Source organism: Trichechus manatus, unplaced genomic scaffold (assembly GCF_000243295.1).
Source record: "Trichechus manatus latirostris isolate Lorelei unplaced genomic scaffold, TriManLat1.0 scaffold00073, whole genome shotgun sequence".
Taxonomy (NCBI): Eukaryota; Metazoa; Chordata; class Mammalia; order Sirenia; family Trichechidae; genus Trichechus; species Trichechus manatus.
The window spans coordinates 12337939-12356320 of record NW_004444009.1 but is presented as its reverse complement, the minus strand read 5'-3'; the positions used below and the strand labels follow the sequence as shown (position 1 = coordinate 12356320).

Below are 18382 nucleotides of genomic sequence, written 5' to 3'. Positions count from 1 at the left end.
GCAAATTGATGGGCAAACTTTCCTCATTCAGATGTGTCGAAGAGGGGCCAAGGGTGTGACATGCCTAGCTGAAGATTTAGAGAGCACGAGAGCATCCTCCTGGAATCCCAACCTCATTCAAATCCACAGAGAGAACAGTGCTTCTGCCCTTGGCAGAGAGCACCCCCAATCCTCTTTTCAATTATCTATACACACACATGCCCCCTCTGTAATTATCCCAACAAATGTGCTCAAGGAAAATAAACTCCACAAGACTGGCTTATAAAAATAGCAAAATGCACAGCACAGGACTGCTCTGTATAATTCATGCTGAAAACATGGAGATACCGTATTCTGATAAATTGTGCTTTTTGGAGTTTCTGTGTATTTGCTGATTACACGCAGGCACACACTCACAGACACACATACATACACAGATGGCCCCTCTATGGCTTGTATTTCAGTAAAGAGGACGGGAAGAGCCTACGTCTGAAGAATGGCTGTGCTCTTGGTGAGCTTTCAGTCTAGGGCTGGGAACCTGAGTGACGTGACTGGTGACCACATTTCTCAGTTCAGCTTGTTCAGCTTAATAAATATTTCTCAAGTTCCTGCTATATGCTGGCACCACGGTGAGCAGAGGGGCCACAGGGAGGAAGAAAGGTCCAGTGAAAGATGTAGACCCAGGAACAAATAAAAACATGATAATGTAGGTGTGATCACAATGCTGAGCCTGAGGACCAGGTAGGCTTCCTGGAGGAGGGGTCTAAGTTTTAAAGGATGAGTATGGTGGCTGGCAGGGAGGGAGGGAGGGTGGGAATGGTATTCTAGGCAGAGGGAACAGCAAAAGCAAAGGTGTTGGGCACCAAGAAACGGAGGGTAGACAGGGTTGGGGCAGGCAAGAGCTGAGGCTGGAGTGACAAGTGGTGGCCATGGCCACCTCACCAAGAAACTTGACTTCACTCTGTAGGCAGCAGGGGGCCACCAAGTGGCCACCACTCAGTCCTGTTAACCCTTCAGGGTCTGCTTTCATGCCACCTACTCAAGGAGAGCTTCTCTATGTCCCACCCTGATTAGATTAGAGCCCTCTGCTGAACGGTTAGCACAGTTAATCAAGAGTTCCAATTGGTCTCCCTGTCTTCAGTCTTGTCCCCAGCCCGAGATGAGTTGTAATAATCATTCATTCATTCAACAAACGTTTATTGAGTGATGCATGTGTACCAGGAACTGCGCTAGGCACTGGAGACGTGTCACTGAACAAGAAAGCCTAGTGCGGGAGACAGTGAAAATCACGTGAATAATCATACAATTCTTGTTGGAACTGTAAGCACCAGGATGGAAAGAGAAGAGGTGCTGAGGATGTTTGGCAGAGGGCTCACCTGGGGTCACCAGACTCCCAGGGGGAGTTGGTGGAGGCCTGGCTGACAAAGATGGATGGTTTTACCAGGAAGATGAAAAGGAAGTCTGCTGTTTAGATGGAATTCAAGCAGACTTCCTGGACAGGCTGGCTAGCTGTTCTACACCGGTGCTCATCCTGTTCAGAACTGTTCTCCCTCATTATAACAAGTCTGTGCCCTGGAGGCATAAGAGGGGGCTGACAGTGCAGCCATCTGAGCAACAACGGGCAGGGCTTCCTGGCTGCTTGGTCCTGATTCATGGGAATGGTCAAAGAGAAGAGGAAAGGATTCTCTACCTGGGGTCCAACTCCCAGCCTAGATACGGGCCAGGCAGCCTCATTCCATGCCCTGGGCGGGCCTAAATGCACAGAGGAGAGGAGGAGCAGAGAAGCCAGAGACAGAGGGTGCGAGAGAGGTCTAGAGGAATTACCCTACCTCCACCCAGCCTGCACTCCACTGCCGAGTTGGTCTTTCTAAAGTGCAGCATCGATCATGCCACTCTCCTACTCAACAACCTTCAGTGGCTCCTCATTGCCTTTGGAATGAAGCTGACATCCAAAGCCTAATATTCAAAGCCCCCTTTAGTCTGACCCTAATCTATCTTCCCAACATTCAGCTCACTTTCCCCCCAACGCCACTTTATTCAAGCCATAGGAGTCTTCCCACTGATTCGAGTCTCATAAAAACACACAATCACTCTCTTAGGGATGGAAGGAGCCTTGGAAATCACGAAACCTAGTCCTTCATTTTACAGACAAGGACATCCAGGACTAGGGAAAGTAAGTCATTTGCGTTGGGCTGAATGTAGAATTCACCACCACCATTCATTCATTCAACATGTATTAAATGTCTGTTCATGCAGACACTATCCTAATTCACGTAAGAATGTGGAACCTACCTTACCCATTTATTTAACAAATATTTATTAAGCACCTTCTAAGCTAACCAAGGAGCCCGGGTGGCAAAGTGGTTAAGAGCTCAGGCTGCTAACCAAAAGGTCGGCAGTTTGAATCTACCAGCCGCTCCTTGGAAACTCTATGGGGCAGTTCTACTCTGTCCTATAGGGTGGCTGTGAGTCAGAATCAACTCGACGGCAATGGGTTTGGGTTTTTGGCTTGATATGCGAGACCAGGAGCCAGGATGTAACAGTAAACGTATCAGTTAAGTCTCTGTATTCTTGGAGAATTGGAGAGCTTAGTAATCAGTAAGAAAGAGATAGGTCAGATAGTGAAGAACACTACGAAGAAGATTAGTGCAGGGGAGAGGACAGAGACAAGAGTGATGGTGGAGAGGCGAATTCTGTCTAGGGTAGTAAAAGAAGACCTCTTTCATACGTGGACATTTGAGCAGAAATCTGAAAGAAGTGAGCATTGTCTGGGGGAAGAGTGGTCCAGGGAGAGGAATCAGAAGCTGCAAAGGCCCCGGGGCAGAAGCATGCTTAGTGCACCGGAACAACACCAGGAGGCCACTGGGGCAAAGCACAGTGAGTAAGGGAGAGAGGGGTAGGCAGTGACCTCACAGAGGGATGGGAGCATTCCAGGCCAGGGGAAGGACTTTGGCTTTTACAGAAGTGAGACGAGATGCCACTGGGCTCCGAGGAGAGGAGGGATGTGAGCTGACTTAAGCTAACAAGAGTCAAGTAGACTCAATGCAGTGTAAGCCACAGAGGCACACAGGATGGAGTCAGGGAAGCTCCCACAGTAGGTTTCCAAAGCAGCATGAACAGGTGTCTGGGCAAGAGAAGAGAAGGGTGTGTGTGTGTATGTATGTGTTTGTTAGGTAAGGGGAAAGGAAAGAAGAGGATAATAATAGCTAAAAATAATACCCAACATTTACTGAGGACTCAGTATATACCAGGGACTGTGCTAAGTATTTTACAGGTATTGTAATATTTAAATATTCTGAAAGAAAACTCTATTATTCCCCTATTTTACAGATAAAGAAATTGAGGCAAAGGGAGGTTAAGTAACGTGCTTGAGACCACACTACTGGTAATGACTGAGCTGGCAGATAAACCCAGACCATCTGGCTCCAGAGCCTGTGTTTCTAACCACCACATGATGTCACAGAGTGGACAGCGTTCCAGGTGAAGGAGTGATGAACACCCGGAAATGAGAGAAGCAAGACGGGTGGGGAATCCGTCAGGCAGCTGGAGCACAGAGGGCTCTGAACCATGTTCCAGAGTGAAGGAAGCCCAGGCTAGGGCAGGTCAGAAGTGCTGTGCCGTGGGAGGAAGATGGTCCATCTCAGCCCTGGGGAGCCCAAAGTCTGAGGGCGGGGCAACCCCAGGCCCCTGCAGGCCTCATGTAGCACCTATCTCCCAACTGCTGAGATAATTCCTAACAATGGAAGTAGATCCTGGCTACTCAAAGTGTGGTTCCTAGACCAGCCGGAATTAGCATCACCAGAGAGCTTGTTAGAAATGCAGAACCTCAGGCCCCACCCAGACCTCCAGAACCAGAATCTGCATTTTAGCAAGATTACCAGGGCATTCATAGTGGATCCAGTAAAATTTGCAAAGTTCTGTTCTCGATCTCAGGCCAAACATCATTTCTTCCAGGAAGCCTAATTTGACCCCTCCCAGCCCAAAGACAAGGTCACAATCCACAATTTTATTCTCTCAAAGCAGCTTCGAATCCTCCTTCATAGCATTTACCACATTGTCACTCAATTGTTCTCAGACTTGGCTGCACATAGGGAGATGTGAACATTGCTGAGGGTCAACTTCACCCCTCACCAGTTAAATTAGAACCTCTTGAGGGTTGAGACCCAGGTACTGGTATTTTTTACAACCCGCTCCCCTGGTGTTTCCAATGTACAATCAAATGTTTTAACTCTTGTTACTAAATGCTTCATATCTCTCTAAGTCCTGTGAGAGCAGGGACTATGTTTGCCTTGATTACTGCTGTTCTCAACTTTTAGAACCAAGCCTGGCACAAAGTAGGTGCTCAAAAAAAAAAAAAAAATGGCTCAAAGGGAAGGAGGAAGGAAGGGTATCCCTCTCTCACAAACGTATTTCAGAAGAGCAGCTTGTTGTTAGTTGCCATTGAGTTGGCTCCGACTCATGGTGACCATATGTACAACAGAACAAAATGTTGCCTGGTCCTGCACCATCTTCATGGTCCTTGGTATGTCTGAGTCCACTGGTGAGGCTATTGTGTCAATCCATCTCATCCCTTGTGTTTTGCTGACCAAACATAGGAAGAAGAGTAGCTGACGCCATTTCAGGGTTACAAAGAACAGGCTCAGAGTGGGGCTGTTGGCCAACCTCTGTCATTAAACCTGAAACATGCTCCTCCTCAATAACCATCCAACGCCCACCTGGCTGGGTGTCACTCTGTGTCTCACCAGACAAACCAAGAAGTCTCAGTGTGGGGAGGAGGGGCACAAGTCCGGTGCCTCCTGTCTGTTAGGACCGTCTTCTAGGATCCCCTCCTTCTGCCCAGTCCTGCCGGAGCTGCCTCTACATGTAGTGGGTTGAACAGGTCCTCAGTATAATACAATCTGAAGTCCCTGGGTGGTACAAATGGTTAACACGCTTGGCTTGTAACCAAAAGGTTCGAGTCCACCCACCTTTAGAATTTAGCTCTACTCGGACACACATGGGTTTGCCATGAGCCGAAGTCGACTTGACAGTAACTGGTTAAAATACAATCTGGAGAATCTCCAGCCCAAACCCCTAAATGCTCTGCTCAGCTCCCTGGGGCTGAGGAGCGTAGCTCCAGATCAAGTACTCAGGTTTTTATCACAGAAATAAATCAAGGCCTTGTTTTACCCCAGAGTACACATTACTTTTCCTTTCCCGCTTAAGCAAAGTTCTCTTCCATCCCTTCTGGAGAGGTTCATTTAGTAGCGTGTGAAATGAAATGTCAACAAGAATTAGAACAAATGGCATCGTAATCCCCGGCAGATGACAGGCTGCCAGGGGCAGGTCTGCTCCGATAGCCCGGAGCCGCAGGGAGCTGGCCAGGGGGGACCCCGCAACCCTAGCTCCAGGAAGGGGCACCTCTAGGCACCTTGTCCCCCTGCAACTGGAATACAACCATTGAATGTCTGACAGAAGAACAGAAATTGCCTTTGACATAGGAAGCGGCTTCCCTTTGATACACAATTAGCAAGGACAAGTGTTCCCTGGGGCAGGACACAAGAGGCCCCATAGTCAGCCCATCAGGGGCCACGTGAACGAAGGGCCAGCTGCACGTAGGCCTTGACCTCCTGCCAATAATGATCAGGTCACCTTGGATGAGCTGCTGCTTTACAGAGGTCTCTGCATTTGTCACTTCATTCTGCCCTGGGGACTTGGAAGAATGGGAGAAAAATGCCTCTGCCCTCTACCCACCTGGACCACAGGGGGCACAAGCCACATCCTCATAATTTTATCATTGAAATAGCGAGTGCTTATTGGGTACTTACTCTGAGTTATGCCCTGTGCTAAGAATTATATGTGCATTATTTCTTTCAATCTGCTCATTCATTCATTTATTCAAACAAATATTTACTGGGTGTCTACTATGTAGCAGGCACATTACTGGGCCCTATAGTGAATAACAGATAAAAATTTCTGTCCTTGAGGAGATTACATTTTGTGTGGAGCTGGAGGGAGGAAGAGAGATCACAAACAAAATAAATAAGAAAACCACGTAGATAGAGGGTCATGGGCAGCGTGGGAGAAAAATGCAGAACAAAATTCAAATTCACAAAAAAAAGAGCAGATTTACTGGTTTGACAGAGACTGGGGGACTATGGTCCCTGAACACCCTGCTAATTCAACTGAAGGCACTCCTGAAGTCCACCTTTCAGCCAAAGATCAGATAGGCCCATAAAACAAAAAACAACACATGTAAGGAACGTGTTTCTTAGTTCAATCAAGTAGATGAGACCAAGTGGGCAACACCTGCCCAAAAGCAAAGACAAGAAGGCAGGAAGGACAGGAAACCTGGACAAATGGACTCTGAGAACCCAGGGTGGGAACGGGGAGAGTACTGACATGTTGCAGGAATTGCAACTAATGTCACAAACAATTTGTGTATAAAATTTTTGGATGAAAAACTAATTTGTGCTATGAACTTTCACCTAAAACTCAATAAAATTAAAAAAGAAAAACCCATCTAGCAGTGAATCAAATGGTGTGGCTGAAGCTGTGGGGCGCCACGCCACATCCCCACATCCGCCTCATTTCAGCAGAGCTGTGATGGGCAGTGCTGTGTGATGCAGAGTCCACACTGAGCAGGTGAACTCCTGTGGCTCTGCTTTGCTTCCCCAGGGCTTTCTCCAAAGGTCAGGAAACTGCTCAGCACACATAGAGGCATGACTAATGGGAGACAGGAGTCAAGGGATAAATGCACCAGTCTCTGTGTCTTTTGGAGTCTCTGGTGCAAATGATTAATGCACTTGGCTGCTAACTGAAAGGATGGAGGTTCAAGTCTACCCACAGCCTCCTCGGAAGACAGGCCTAAAGATCTACTTCTGAAAAATCAGCCACTGAAAACCCTGTGGAGCTCAGCTGGGTCACCATGAATTTGAGTCACTGGGAGTTGGGCTGACTCAACAGCAACTGGTTTCCGTGTCCTTTGGGGCAACAATTTTGAGGCATGCTCTACACAGTTCCTCAGAGGGTCCCTGTGCATTCAAGCTCCTGCTGCCCTCAACGATACTCAGCTCTCTGCCACACCATAGCTGGCATTCCTCCCCTGCCTGTCTTACTCACTTCACTCCTTCCTTCCACTCCTAGGCCTGGAATCACCTCCCCAACATGCTGCTGGCACCCAAGTCTTTGGTCTCAAGCTCTGTTTTCAGGGGAATCCAAACTAAGACAGAGGGTGATGCATGCTATGGAGAAAAATAAATCAGAAAATGGGGTTAGAGAGTGCTGGGTGGAGCTTCAACTTTAAATAGGGAAAGAACTACAACATTTTCATTTTACAGATGAGGAAACAGAAGCCCTGGCCCCATTTAAATGACTTGCTCAAGGTTGCTCAGCTAGGAAGTAGTAGAACTGGGACTTTACTGCCTTCTTTCTGATGCAAAAGTTGATGTTCTTAGGCACAGGTACTCCTCGGCCTCTCACCTGGGTGAAGAAACTAAGCTAAAACCATGCAGAAGCCTAGGGCAAACTGAGTCTGCTGTGCCAGAGAAGAAAGGGGGAGGGACCCAGGGAGGAAGACTTCTGGAGGACGAGAGCTTTGAGCAGGGAAGGGCACTGACTGTCGGGAAGAAGGCGGACACAGGAAGGGAGAGCTGGAAGTGGAAATGAGTGTTGGGCATGGGGAGTGACAAGGGCATACTTCAGCTGGCTGGAGAGGAGGCCACTGTGTCAGAGGAGGGGGTAGTGAAAAAGCTACATCCCAAAGTGAGATCAGATGCAGCCAGAGTACCTTGACTGAATCCTGGCCCATAGCTCCAGGCTGCAAACAGGGCAGAGGTGCCCAGGCCCCCACCTGTTCCACTCAGCTCTTTCTCCACGGGACAGCACCATACCCAGTCTCACCTAACCCACAGGTACAGCCCCAACAGCTCCCCAGGTACAAAGAACTCTGTTTCACCTTTCCCCACCCATCTGACTAGAGGTGGTTAATGCCGAGGAAACCTCAACACTGGCTAATGGAATCTTCTTATTTCACAGGCGAGGGGGCTGAGGCCCAGAGAGGGGGTGTAACTTGCCCAGTGTCACACAGTAAGACAGGAAGGGACAGAGCTAAGGCTGGAACGCAGCTCTCAATGTTGACTCAAGGGCTGTGATGGCCGTTCCCCTCTTCCTCCCAGGAGAGGGATTATATTCACAAGGCTTGTTGCCTGCTCATGAGAGGAGGGGGCCCTCCAGGTGCCTTCCCTGCACTCACAGTTTACAAAGCACTTTCTGTCCTATGAAGCGGGCAGGGCAGGCATTATTCACCCATTTTGCAGGGAAGAAACTGAGGCTCAGGGAGTTTACCCAGCCCAGGAGTGGCATGGTCAGGCCCCAAATCCACAAACTCTGATTCCAGGTTTCATGTTCTTTCCAATTACTCTGAGCTAAACCCAACCAGGGCCTCACAGTGATTACCTTTCATTAGCTGTAGAAAAGTCGCTGCTTTGGTGAGTTTCATAAAGGACTAAATCTGTCAGGAAAACAAAAACGAAGGGCCCCCATCCATCTTCCCGACAACTATTTATTAGACTCATTATTATGTAAATACAGAAGAGGAGGAGAAAAAAATACATTAAAGACCCAGTCAAAGGGGCTGCCTCTGCAGGCAGGGGGTAGATCATAGGGGAGGTGGAGGGAGGCCTCGGTCCCTCTGTCCCTAGTGGAGGCCCACCTGAGAGACCTGGCCACAGGCCCCTAGGCCAAGTTGGGGCCAGGGGAGTAGGAGGAGTGGGATGAAGGCCATGCAATCCCTGCTCAGAGCCTGCGACTGCAGCACATTGCCTGCACCGCTCAGCTAAAGACCTGCCATTGTCATTCCACTCCCAATTAATGAGAGGTTAGGACGCAACGAAAAAGCCAAATAGAGCCCTTGATTGCAGCAGTGGGAGAGCAGCTTAGTAGGGCCCTGAGGAGGCCCTTCCCGAGGGGCTGAGACTCCTTCTGTCTGTTCACGCAACAGGCCCTCTGCAGGATGGAGCCCAGCTGGCCCTGTCCTGGGCACAGGGTGAGGCTCAGCCTGCCTCCCTCAGCACTCTGTCTGGCCCTTCTGTCTCCCAGCGGCCTCCGTGAGAGCACATGGGGCCGCCTGTAATGCATCTGCTCACGTGTGGCCTCCTTGCTCCTCTGCTGCTGCGACGTGTGGCTCATTGGTCTTTGTGTGTCCCCTGTGGTGCCTGGCACATACAAGGAACTCAGTAAATGCTCCTTCTTGAACATTCCCCGGAGGTGATTACACACCAAGGGGAGGGAAGTGAAAACAAATACGGGCATTTCAGCCATTACCTTTACAGGAGGTCCAGGGTGAGCCATGCAGTTACAGAGAGCTCGTGCACCAGTGCCACCTGGGCCCTGTGCTGTCAGCTGCCTGTGTGCCTGCCTCTGCCACTCGACCTGAGCTCTGTGATGGCAGGGTTGCCGCTCATATTCTCAAGTGCCAGCACGGCGCCTGGCACACAGCAGCTCCTTGAGAGGTATTTGTGGAAGGGAGGGAGGGAGGGAGGGAGGAAGGAAGGAAGAAGGATGTCAGGCGGGGACAGCTAAGTCCTGAACCACTGCCAAACACTGAGCGCAAGGCAGCATGACAGGACACAGGCAACGGCACACTGGTAGAGTCACTGCTGGCCTCTCTGTGCAAACCAAACAAGGTGCCCCACCACCAGGGCAGATGGTTTGGTGGGCAGACAGCAGGATGGGTTCCAGTCCCCACTCACCCCTATCTCAGTGCCCCTGTGCAAGGCACCACTGGCAGAACCACATGTGGCCGCCTTGTGTGGTTCAGGGGGCACTGGAGAGGTTTCTGCTGAAATTCATGGAAGACAGATTCACACTGGATTTTTAGGATACATAGTTCAGCCTTTAAAGTCAAGGCATAGCCCAGGACCCTTCTATAGTTATCTACCACTAATGGGTGCTGCTGGTTCTAGAAAATGTATTAAGAGATTGACATATATGATCTACTCCCTTTAATCCTCAATCATTCTGTGAAGCAGGCCCTATTACTGCAGTCATTCCACAGATGAGGTAACTGAGGCTCAGAGAAGGTTAACACCAAGGTCACAGAAGGGAAATCATGAAGTTGGAATTAGAGCCCAGGTGGAAAGAGGAGCTTGGCCAGCTGCTCTAGGGCAGCCATGTGTATGGAAATGATTAATCCAGGCCTTAGCCAGGTCTCAACCTGTGCCTTCCTCACACTCTCAGAACTGAGGTTCCAGGGATCTTGCCTCAGCTTCTGCTCAAGAGTCACCCAGCATCTGGTTGTTCTGCTGGGAGAGAAGCTTGGATGAGGTCCTGGGGCATGACCAGTGGTGAGGAACTAGAACAATGTTTCCTAAGAAATCACCCTCCTTCCTGATACATGGTACAACATGGATGACCCTCAAAAACATTACGCTGAGTGAAATAAGTCAGTCACAAGGGGACAAATATTGTATAATCCCACTTATATGAAATATCTAGATACGCAAGTGTACAGTGACCAAAATTTATTAGTGGTTACCAGCGTGGGTGGTAGCGAGGGAGGGGAAAAGGAAGACTCACTGTTTAGGGGGCACTGAGCTTCTGTTAAGGGTGATGGGAAAGTTTGGAAACACATAATGTTAATGGTTGAACAACACGATAAACATAACTAATGTCACTGAATTGTACATGTGAAAAATGCTGAAAAGGCAAATGATTTGTTACATATAAATTTACACAATAAAAAAAAAACTGGGGCCAGGTTTGAAGAAAAAAAAAAAAATGGAAATCATCTTCCTGTGATGACAGATGCTGGCACCAAGGACCTTGGCGCTCTGGCCCTGGGGCTTCTCTCCTTCCTGTGCAGAGTGGTGCAAGGAGTTGGGCTTTAGCATTGGAGGGACTGGGCTCCACCACTTCGCATACTAGCCCTGTGACCTAGGACAAGCCTCAGTTTCCTCATCTAAGAAAAGGGGATAATACTATTCACTTGGTATTGTGAGGATTAAACGTGCTAATGCGTGTAAAGCACCCAGTCCACTGTTTGGCACATAATAGATAATCGCATCAGAATTGGAGGAAGACACAACCTTGCTTGCTGAAAGTGAAGAGGACTTAAAGCACTTACTGATGAAGATCAAAGACTACAACCTTCAGTATGGATTACACCTCAACATAAAGAAAACACAAATCTTCACAACTGGACTAATAAGCAACATCATAATAAACAGAGAAAAGATTGAAGTTGTCAAGGATTTCATTTTACTTGGATCCACAATCAATACCCATGGAAGCAGCAGTCGAGAAATCAAATGACATATTGCACTGGACAAATCTGCTGCAAAAAACCTCTTTAAAGTGTTGAAAAGTAAAGACGTCACTTTAAGGACTAAAGGTGCACCTAACCTAAGCTATGCTGTCTTCAATCGCCTCCTATGTATGCGAAAGCTGGCCAGTGAATAAGGAAGACCGAAGAAGAACTGATGCCTTTGAATTATGGTGTTGGCGAAGAATATTGAATATACCATGGACTGTCAGAAGAACGAACAAATCCATCCTGGAAGAAGTACAGCCAGAATGCTCCTTAGAAGGGAAGATGGCAAGACTATGCCTCACATACTTTGGACGTGTTATCAGGAGGGACCAGTCACTGGAGAAGGACATCATTCTTGGTAAAGTAGAGGGTCAGCAAAAAAGAGGAAGACCCTCAATGAGATGGACTGACATAGTGGCTGTAACAATGGGCTCGAGCATAACAATGATCATGAGGATGGCGCAGGACTGGGCAGTGTTTCGTTCTGTTGTACATAAGGTTGCTATGATTTGGAACCAACTCAATGGCACCTAACAACAACAGTCAGTGAGACCAGGATTTAAATCCCAGTTTTCAGCCACGACATCATGTTTTCTTGAGGCAATAGGTCACGACAATAGGGTTCTCAGAAGAGCTAATGGGAGAAGGGAATTCGTGTAGCGGCTTTCCTTCATCTGTCTGGGGCTTCCAAGGAGGGTGCTGAGGTTTTTAGGAACTCCAGGCATTCTCCTAATGGCTAATGAATGACATATAATGGTAGACCAGCTGTCTAAAAATTGTAGAGGGACAGTGAAATCCTGGGCTGAGATAATCATTATTTTGTTAGTTTTTATGCTTGTTTGTATTACTTTGTTTTGCTTTGTAACCCTTGTCTTGGACACAATGACACTTCTCCAACAGAGACTATGTGTGTTAGAAGGCTAGGGTAAGCAGGCAGGGAGAAGTGAGGAAGGGCAGAAGGCAATGGGTTGACCTCCAAGGAACCCTGTTCACCTACCACTCATCCCTTTTGTAAATATCCCATGAGCTTCTTATGTGCCCTGGGTACAAGGATGACCAAGGCAAGCCCTTACTGCCCACTCTGGGGAGGCCACCCCACCATGCCCACTGGACAAACGGGTTTTGACTGTGTGCTGCCACGTGTATGGCCCATGCCGCTCGCCTGTCTGCCTCTATAGAGAGATCTATTTCAAGGCATCAGGCTGGTGCTGGGCATGGGGCTCCCCTGCTAGAGATGAGAGCCATTCCCATCTGTAAATGGCTCCAGCTCCTGGAAAAGCATCCACAGACGAGTGCTTAGCAGCAAATAGATCACTCCCCACAGAGCTTGTGATTCACAAGGACAGAGCACCAAGCTCCCAAGGCCCAGGGAGGCAGCAGACCTGGGAGGGGCCAGGGAGGTGATAGGGACTCTGGCCACACCTAAGGGCAGGGTTTATTTCTTCTCCTCCCCACAGCCTGTAGGGCTACTCTGCCTTGTTCTACTTTTTTTTATCCCCAGGGTTGGAAACAGTTTCTATCCCAGGTACACAGGGCATTTCCCCAGAGAAGCGTAAGCCCTCAGACCTATTAGCTGAAAGTCTGTGACCAGAGTCCTTTTGCTTCCCCCTCCTCAGCAAACAGACCTGCTGTCCCCTGGGGACCAGCCAAGGGCTGGCCAAGGTCCCCCTATCACAGCTGTGAGTGGTAGTCTGTGAAACATGTAAGAGCGAGGGACAAAGGAAGGGTGGAGAAAGTGGGAATAGATGAGGGAGGAACAAGTGAGAAGGGAAAGGGATCCTGGCAGGTGAGAGGAGGAGGAGGAGGAAGAGTGAAGAGAAGAGAGTGCAAGTAGAAATGGAGAATAAAAGATAGTAGATCAAAAAAACCAAACCAGTTGCCTCTGAGTCGACTCTGACTCATGACAACCCATGTGTGTCAGAGTAGAACTGTGCTCCACAGGGTTTTAAGTGGCTAATTTGTCAGAAGTAGATTGCCAAGCCTTTCTTCCAAGGGGCCTCTGAGTGGACTTGAACCTCCAACCTTTCAGTCAGTACCCAAGCGTGTTAATCATTTGCACCACCCAGGGACTCCTAAGAAGGGTTTGACATAGGGTCGCTATGAGTTGAAATTGACTCGACAGCAATGGGTTTGGTTTGGTTTTAGTGCCATATTCCAAAAAATTCCAGAAAAATACAATAAGCGTTTGTAGGTCTCATTCTGGCTGCCTAGAACTGTGGAGATGTACAAGTGTAACATGTGGCCTTCATCCCCAAGGAGCTTACTGTCTGGCTGAAGAGTTGGTGTATCATATGTTCAAAGTCTAACATCATAGAAATAAAAACACTTTTGTCTGGAAGTAGAAAACCTGGTAACAGTTCTAACTCTGTCACTCACCAATTGGGTAAAACTGGGCCTGTGCCTCAGTTTTCCTTCTGTAAAATGGAGATAATATGACATGTCCTGCCTACTGTGCATGGCCATTGGGGCACTCAGATGAGACATCGTGGGTGAAAATGTTCTGAAAATTCAAAAACTCGACCGAAATGCAGGGGTAACTACTGTGCAGGAAACAGAGCACTCAGGGACTGGATACAGTGGCACTGAGGACACTCCGAGGAGCTCCCAGAAAAAAGGAGAGCCAGGAAAATGCAGGTCCTAGAGGCAGGGGCCCTGGGCTGGACTTGGAATGATAAATACACAGTCTTAGAAAAGATAAGGAAGAGAAAGAGGAGAGGGGAGGGAAGGGGAGAGGAAACCGAAAGAAAGGCATGGAGGTAGGAATATGCTTGTTTTGTTTGCGGAACAATTACAGAAGAATTTTCTTTTTATTCTTTCGCTTTCTCTCTCCTCCCCCTTCCCCCATCCTTGGCATTTTCAGGTGATTCCTTCCCCTAGAACAGGCTCCCCTCTTCCTATCTTTGTTTGATTAATTTTTACTAATATTTCAGGTCTTATTTAGATGTGGAGCCCTGGTGGCGCAGTGGTTAAGCACTTGGCTGCTAACCAGAAGGGTCAGCAGTTCGAGTCCACCAGCTGCTCCTTGGAAACCTTATGGGGCAGTTCCTCTCTGTCCTATAGAGTCGCTATGAGTCGGTGTCAGGGATTGAATTGTGATCCCCAAAAATATCTGTCACCTTGGCTGGGTCATGATTCCCAGTATTGTATGATTGTGTACCATTTTGTAATCTGATTATGTGTTGTAAATTCTGTCACTGTGTTTAGGTTATACTGATGAGGTCTACAAGATTAGATAGTGTCTTAAGCCAATCTCTTTTGAAATATAAAAGAGAGATGTGAGCAGAGACACATGGGAACCTCATACCACCAAGAAAACAGCGCTGGGAGCAGAGCGCGTCCTTTGGACCTGAGGTTCCTGCGCTGAGATGCTCCCAGACCAACGGAAGACTGATGCATCACAAGGATCTTCCTCCAGAGCCGACAGAGAGAGAAAGTGTTCTCTTGGAGCTGATGCTCTGAATTTGGACTTGTAGCCTACTGGACTGTGAGAGAATAAATTTCTCTTTGTTAATGCCATCCACTTGTGGTATTTTTTTATAGCAGCACTAGATGACTAAGACAGCTGGAATTGACTCAGTGGCAATGAGTTTGGTATAGGTTTATTTAGATGTCATTCTCTCTAGGAAGCCTTTCCTGATTCCCAAGGATGAGTGCTCCATATACCTTATGTCAGGGCTTTTGAAATATTGTTACTGTGACCCACAATAAGCAATATATTTTACATCACACACACTCACACACACACACACACTGATATATAAAATGGAAACAAAAGTTTTTAAGAAATAATATTTTCCCTTATTATGAATATTATACATTCTGTGATTTTTTTTATTCCACTCCATTTAATTTTTTTCAAAAGCTGGTCATGACCCACTAAATTAATTTCATGACCCACTAATGGGTTGGTAACCTGCTGTTTGAAAACACGGCCTCTGCTTACCCTTGTTACAGCACTTGCTCTGCTACACTGGATCAATGTGTAGACGTCTGCATCCCCCACCTGACGGTGAACTCCCTGCCAACAGGCACTCCTCTGCTTTCCAGCACTGTGCCTGGTACCAGCAGGGGCTTTAAAAATGTTGCATGGATTAATTATTGGATGGCGAGGATGTCTGGCTAGAACAGAGAAATGCAAAGTAAGAGTGGGACAGAATGAGGAGGAAGGGCCTTGAAAAGTAGACGGATAAAGGTGAATCTTCAGAGTCCTTGGGTGTTGCAGATGGTCAGTGATCTTGGCTGTTAACCAAAAGGCTGGAGGCTCGGGTCCACACAGAGGTCCCTCAGAAGAAAGGCCTAGTGATCTACTTCAGAAAAATCAGCCATTGAAAACCATATGGAGCAGAGTTCTACTCTGATACACATGGGGTCACCAGGAGACAGAATTGACCTGACAGCAACTGGTTGGTGAGGGCAGCAGGGTAGAAATCCCAGAGCAGGAGAGAAGGAGGGTCTGGCCTGGGGCATATGCTGCAGGACCTTAGAGAAAGGGTTCTTCCTTGAGGCTATTCAAAGGGAAAGGTGACAGGGCTTTATAGCAGAGATCTCTAAGGGTGGCAGGGAGTAAGTGTCAAAGAGGATTCCCTGTTTCTGGCCTGGAGCCAGGAAGCCTGGTGATAGCTGCTCTGGCTCTGCCTAGTCACTCCAGCTTAGTAAAGACACGCAGTAAAACCAGTGAGCACCTACTATGTGCAGGCACTATGCAAGATCCTTTGCATACATGCAATATTTACAACCACAGGCCAAGTAACTTGCCCAAGGTCCCACAGCTAGGGAGCAGCCCAGACGGGATTCAAGTCAGGTCAGCCTGAGTCCATGGTCCATATGGTTTCCCATGTACCACTTTGCCCATAGCCAAGCTTCCACCTCCACCTCCTGTTCATCAGCTTCCATGGATGACACAGTCTCTAAACCCCCAATCTCTTTATGTGGGGAACTGCCTATGATCAGGAAGAGGAACAGATGTGCGTGTGTGTGGGGGGTATGGAATTGGGGGTAAAGATGGCATCTCTGTTGACCACTTTAAGCCTAGGAATACCCAAGCGATGAGGAGCAGGGCATTCATTCATTCACTCATTCATTTGCTTATTCATCCATTCAACATTAGTTACTGAGCACGTTCTAAGTTCCAGGCACTGGCCAAGCTGCTAAAGATACAATGAAGAACAAAACAAGTATGTGTTTCCTGCCCTTGTGCTGTTTACGTTCTAGAGGGCTAGGGAAGAGGGACAAAGACAATAACCAAATAGATATGTAAAATAATGCTTGTTGGTGATAAGTGCTGTGAGAAAAAATCAAGCAGAGTTGGGGTTATGCTATTGTAGATAAAGTAGTCAGGGAAAGTCTCTAGAGAAGGTGACATTGGAGAGACCCAGGAAAAAGTTCGAAAGGAACCCAAGGTTACAGAGTGGGAGGACGAAGAAGCAACAGCAAGAGAGTCAACAAGCAACTGTTAAAGAGCCAAGTCCGTCCAGAAAGATGGCAGGTGATTTGGTGGGAACCAGAGAATGTTTCAATGTTTTGGGCTCTGGGAGCAGCTTGTATAAATGCCAGGAGGTGTGAAAGTCCTCAGGGCATCGTTGACAAAGGCTGAGGAGCAGGCTGTAATCAGCCAGGGCACACCTGTGACTAGGTCAATGTCTTGGGCCTTGGAAACAGGGGAATGGTCTGTAATGTTGTTGGTCCATCGACAGACATGGATATGCCCTCTGGAAGTCAGCATCAGGGGGGCAGGGTCACAGCGAGGAGAAAGTTGCTCTCAGCCTAAAAAACCAAACCAAATCCATTGCCGTCAAGTTGATTCCAACTCAAGTGAACCTACAGGACAGAGTGGAACTGCCCCATAGGGTTTCCAAGGAGCAGCTGGTAGATTTGAATTGCCGACCTTTTGGTTAGCAGCTGAGCTCTTAACCACTGCGCCACCAGGGCTCTCAGCCTAGACCGGGGAAAAGGTGACCCTCCTGCAGCCTCTGAGGGTCAGCCACTTGCTACGTGTCTGGCAGTATGCTTTCAACAGGTCCTCGCCCCACTGTCCACCCCACCCTTGCAGAGGCCGCTTCCTTTACCCCACACTGCCTCAGGTGGGGCTTAAGAAGGGAGAAGAAGGAAGCCCTGAGTCTGGCTGAGGGGAATGCTAGGGCCTGGGCAGCCCTGGTGGGGTAATTCGCTTTACTACAGCAGCCCCGGAGGTAGCACTACGGCTCACGAGTCACCATTTGACATCAGAGCCTGGCTTGTGGCATCCTGATAAGGATAAGATGTTTCTAGGGCTCAGCTGCCATTTCCCTGACTCCCTTCTCCCCTCATGGCCAAGGTAGCTGGAAAAGGAGGGACCATCACTCTTGGCTTCTCCCATTCACCATCCAGAGCGAGGAGGAATCTCACGCCTTCCCAGAGGGAGATGCTGAAGGCTGGAGAGAAATCTTCCCAAGGCCGTGTTTAATGTTAAATATGAGAGAAGCCAGAAACTTCCATGCTTGCCTCCTTCTCTTGGCATGGAAGTCTGGTGTCTCCCAACCACCCCCACCAGGCTTCAGAAGCTGGTGAGGTGGAGTGGAAGAGGGGGCTTTCTGGTTCTCAGGTCTTCCTCCTGCTGAAGCAAACTCACTCCCCAAGTCATTTCCCAAATCAGATGAAAAAGAAAATAATAATATCAAGAGCAAGATTTTATTGAGCATTTACTATGTCAGGCACTGTTCTAGATGCTTTATACAATTGCATTAACTCCTCATAAAACTTGATGAACTATATATATGTATCATCCCCACTGCACAGATGAACTGAGGCCCAGAGAGGTTAAGTAACTTTCTCGATGCCACAAAGCCAGTAGAACTGGATGTCAGACTCCTTTAATCTCAGTTTTAGATGAGGCTCTACATCAATGGCTACCACCTTCTCTAGTGAGGTGCAAGTCACCATGCCAGATGCTAGCTGTCCACTCACCCCAGCCCATTAACGAGGTTGGAGAGAATAGGAAAAGGGATGTTGGATGTTGGAAGAGGGTCTCTGAAGAGAGTTACTGGTGTTCTGTGAGTGCTTCCCATTTCAGGTCAAGCCTAGAGTGAACGGCTTTAATGAGACCTCTCAGAGAGTTCTTCATGGGTCCTTTGCAGT

General features: G+C 48.2%; 1 protein-coding gene across 2 annotated transcripts in view; it reads right to left on the bottom strand.

The window, feature by feature from the left end:
• The window catches only part of KCND3 (potassium voltage-gated channel subfamily D member 3), a 277145-nt gene that overhangs the window by 217708 nt on the left and 41055 nt on the right, over positions 1–18382 (bottom strand). The window lies entirely within an intron of this gene.